Below are 5108 nucleotides of genomic sequence, written 5' to 3' on the forward strand. Positions count from 1 at the left end.
CAAAAGTGAGTACACCCCTCACATTTCAGCAACCATTTTATTATATGTTGTCAAGGGACAATACTATAGAAATGAAAATTGGATATACTTTAGACTAGTCAATGTGCAGCTTGTATAGCAGTATAGATTTACTGTCCTCTGAAAATAACTCAACATACAGCCATTATTGTCAAAATAGCTGGCAACAAAAGTGAGTACACCCTAAGTGATAACAGCTGTATGTCGTTTAACCATGCAAAGCCACATGTCCTATTCATCATGTTTATGTTTTTGTCTGCTTGACAGGACCATACAAATGTGTGTATCTTGTATTAGAGCAGTTAAAATTTGGTGCTTTGCGTACAATTCTCTCATACTGACCACTGGATGTTCAACATGGCACCTCATGGCAAAGAACTCTCTGAGGATTTGAGTGGTTTGCATGGCCGTCGTCCCAGAAGTAAGCCTCTTCTAAAGCTGGCTCACAAGAAAGCCCGCAAACAGTTTGCTGAAGACAACCTGTCCAAGAGCATGAATTACTGGAACCATATCCTGTGGTCTGATGAGACTAAGATAAACTTGTTTGGCTCAGATGGTGTTCAGCATGTGTGGCGACGCCCTGGTGAGGAGTACCAAGGAAAATGTGTCTTGCCTACAGTCAAGCATGGTGGTGGTAGCATCATGGTCTGGGGCTGCATGAGTGCTGCTGGTACTGGGGAGCTGCGGTTCATTGAGGGAAACATGGATTCCAGCATGTACTGTGACATTCTGAAGCAGAACATGATGCCCTCCCTTCAGAAACTGGGCCGAACGGCAGTTTTCCAACATGATAACGACCCCAACCATACCGCCAAGATGACAACTGCCTTGCTGAGAAAGCTGAAGGTGAAGGTGATGGAGTGGCCAAGTATGTCTCCAGACCTGAACCCTATTGAGCACCTGTGAGGCATTCTCAAGCGGAAGGTGGAGAAGCGCCATGTGTCTTAACATCCAGCAGCTCTGTGATGTCATTATGGAGGAGTGGAGGATGATCCCAGCAGCAACCTGTGCAGCTCTGGTGAATTCCATGCCCAGGAGGATTAAAGCAGTGCTAGATAACAATGGTGCTCACACAAAATATTGACACTTTGGACACGGTTTTGACATATTCACTTAGGGTGTACTCACTTTTGTTGCCAGTTATTTAGACAACAATGGCTGTATGTTGAGTTATTTTTAGAGGACAGTAATTCTGTACTGCTATACAAGCTGCACATTGACTAGTCTAAAGTATATCCAATTTTCATTTCTATAGTATTGTCCCTTGACAGCATATAATAAAATGGTTGCTGAAATGTGAAGGGTGTACTCACTTTTGTGAGATACTGTAAGTCTTATTTGTTAACTTTAGTTAATATGGACAAAATCATTGATTTCACAAAATCAACAATACTTATAAAGTATTTATTAATCTAAGTTAATGTTAACAAATGAGACATAATTACAAAGTGTTAGCATATATTACCTATATATATTATCTATTTTCTGTTGGTAGCTTGACAGTATTTTAACTAGAGTAACTTCTGCATGGGAAGCTACAAAGTAGCTCTGCAAATCCACACTGGTACTTCATGTTCGCAGCACAGAATGAGGAAGAGAGAGAATGTGATGGAGAGGAGCAGTTAGATAAATAATAAAACAAAGATCCTGCTGTTTTGTCTGAGAGCAGAGCAGTTCACTTTAATGCACATATGTGCACACACAAACGTGCACACCGACACTAACACAAACTTATTTCCCAATGTCAGCAGAGCTGCAACTTCTCTCTAATTAGTCCCAGGGCAAGCGCTCGGAGCACTGAAAGAGATGGAAAGGTGAGAGAGGGGTGAGGGGGAGAAGTAGAGACTGCGGTGAGTTGAGACTGGCCGAAGAAAGGGAAAGCAGAGGAAGTCAAAAGTGTATTAGACATTATGAAAGATACCGAAACACATGATGTTACATCAGGAGGAAGTGCGGCTCGATGCCATGATGGAGGGACGACAGAAATCCAGTCTTTGAACTTTTAGCCCACATTCCTGTTGGTTTATAAAAAAAAATGTATTGTGCAGCTTTGCTTTTTACAAGCACATTTCTGTAATCATTTAACTTTCAGTCTACTCATCACACTTTGAACTAGGGTGACCACATGTCCTCTTTGTTACAGACAATTCCTGGCCGGGATTTTCTAAATTGCTTGAAATTTCTGTTTTTTTTTTGGCTTTGTATTCCTATTGACGTGCTCTCTACAGTCCACATATGTTATACCAGTGGTGGGCCGTCAGGGCCAGCAAAGCCTTCTCTGCTGGCCTAAACACTATCAGAATCACTGATTTATTTTTAATATATTTTTCCATGAATGTGTATTAAATTATTTCCAATAGTCTATTCTCTTCAGTTCATAGCTTTTCTCTTGGTTGCACTGCTTCCAGCAGTGTATGTTTATATTAGAGCTTTTATCCAATCATATTTCAGCAATCGTGTTGCCAGGGTCAAAGAAATCTGCCTTAAGGCCTTCAGAATCAACAGTGCAGGCGTCTGTAGCTTATAACAAATGGCAATGAAACCGTTGCTTTAACCAATCAGATTTCGAGTTGGCAGCACCAGGGCCATCTAGCTGGCTAACGATAACGTCAGCATTTTCTCGTCCTTTGATTGGATGGTCAGCATACTAGCTAGCAAACAGCATCACTGTAACCGTGGCATCATTATGATGGTATGAAGATATGGATTAATTAATGTAGGACACACTGAAGGCCTAGGTGTAAAATGCACGGCCCGCCACTGTATTATACGTGTATTTGCATTGCTTTGACCGCTCTTTGTAGATCCCACCATCTCACAAGCCATGATTGGTCGATTATGTACAATGCCTTCAGAAAGTATGGAAAAAAAGGCCAGACATTTATTCAAATTTGGTTAATGTGGTAGAAATAATCGTCAAATAAATAATTAAACAAACAATATAAAAGATCATAATAATAATAATAATATAGATACAATTAACTTAATAATATCTATTAAATAATGTACATTAAAAAAAGAGAAAAATAATTTTTTGCAGTGATGTCCAAAATTAGGCTGTATATGTTTTCTTTTAAATATGATCTGTTTATGAAAAAGTTAATACTGAGTAACCCAAATTCTAGAAACATTATAATACCATAACATTATTATTATTGTTGTTGTTGTTGCTTCTTCATTTTCTTTATTGCTAACAGTTACAAACAGTTCCACACAAAGGCACAGCAGTAGTCTCTAGTCTCATCCTGAATAAATCAGCAATTGTAAACTAATTGGTTGAATGAATGATTCAATGACTCACACATAAATAAAGTATATTGTTTCATTCCTGAATGAGTTTTTGAAGGAATTGGATAATTAAAATGACTCACTCAGAAAAACAGTTGCTTGTCGCCACACACTGACAGAAAGTTGTAACTTGCAGAAAGAGTCAGTGAAATTCCACTAATGGAAGAAGTTTTTTTTATATATATATATATATATATATATATATATATATATATATATAGCCAATGAGATTACTGCAGCACACTTCCAGAGTTCCTTTGAAACGCTCCACCTTCCCCAGCTCCACCTGTATAGATCTGCTACGGGTTATTATATATGCTTATTTGTGCAGCAGCAGTATGTCTTGAATAATCACAGCACTGTATCAGCGTATGTATTGGCAGTAGCAAGTGTTGGTACATTATCAGCGCAGCGGCAGACATTCAAACTAATATCATGTAATTTACGCCTCTATGATGATTGGTTGATATACCAGAAGGGAGGCTATCCTCCCCTACAAGGTTTCTTTTCTGAACACTCCTCAGTGCTGAAAGTGAACTCCCCCGGCTTCCCCCTCCCCTTCTCTATCATTTAGCGGCTGTAATTACATCAGCAGATTCGGCACATTCGCGATGAAAAGCGGCGCTTTCCAACTTCATTAACCTGTTATGGTATTACAGCTGTGAAATTACAAACAAAAAATACACATTCTGAGACATGAACTGAAATTAATTGTGAATTTTATTAACATTAAATCGTCCTCCTCCCATTTTCACCTCAAAATTTTCACCTCCCCCGACGAGCCACCACTGGCAGCAACAGCAGCAATTCAGCAGCGTAGCAGATCTATTTTGTCAAGACCAAATACATTAACATCGTTATATCCATTACCATGCTAAAATCTTCAGAGAGTTGTCATAATAGAACTTAGGGAAAAAGCAGACACTGGACAAGGCTGAATCTTTCTAGTGCACATGGTTCCAGCACCTGTGTTCATGCTTGCTATCAAATAGAGTATACTTTGAAATGTTTAAATTAAATGTTTAACATATGCTAAGGTATGAATAAAAGTCTAAGTACTTTGGCGACAACCTGTCTGGCACATACAAACACAGACAAGTGGAGTGATACTAACAGTGAAAAGTCCCAGTGCGGTTGGACTACTTCAGCTCTCTTGGAACGCTGCGTGTCTAATAAGATTCGAGGTCCAGGAACTAACTGTTCTGTGACTTTAAAAAGATTTTGATCATATCGCCTTCCCTATATTCACAATACATATTCCTGTCTTGTTCTGTTCACTATATGGTGTACCTCAGGGGTCGCCAGTGTATTCACTAATATTCATGCCACGGGGAAAAACTCGCTCCCTGCATGGTGTACATGGCACAAACGACAACATCATTAGAAGAGTTTTACAGAGAATAAGTTGAAAAGAGAGAATTTAGAATCAAACAAAACCTTTCTGAATGAATGATGCTCCCCTTACACTGTCCATAGTCTGAAATGTTTTTCAAATGGGGTAGTGGCATCATCTTCAGACGGAGAATCAAGACTTAGGTGGAAACTATTCCTCCATCAGAAGCTTCCTTTCCCTCGACTTTAGTCTGGTTAATTCATAAGATCTTTTTTTTTTTCCAACCCAGAGAGACAGTCATACAAAATTCCACACTGCTGCCAAATAACTTTTCATGGATTTCAATTTCACAGCACCTTCATATGCTGAAGTTTCAGTATTGAAACCCTGCTGAGAAGACAGTCAGTCCCTTTGAAGGCAAGTCGGGCATATATATATATATATATATATATATATATATATATATATA

The sequence above is a fragment of the Sinocyclocheilus anshuiensis genome, unplaced genomic scaffold (assembly GCF_001515605.1).
Source record: "Sinocyclocheilus anshuiensis isolate Anshui unplaced genomic scaffold, SAMN03320099.WGS_v1.1 scaffold1089, whole genome shotgun sequence".
Lineage (NCBI taxonomy): Eukaryota > Metazoa > Chordata > Actinopteri > Cypriniformes > Cyprinidae > Sinocyclocheilus > Sinocyclocheilus anshuiensis.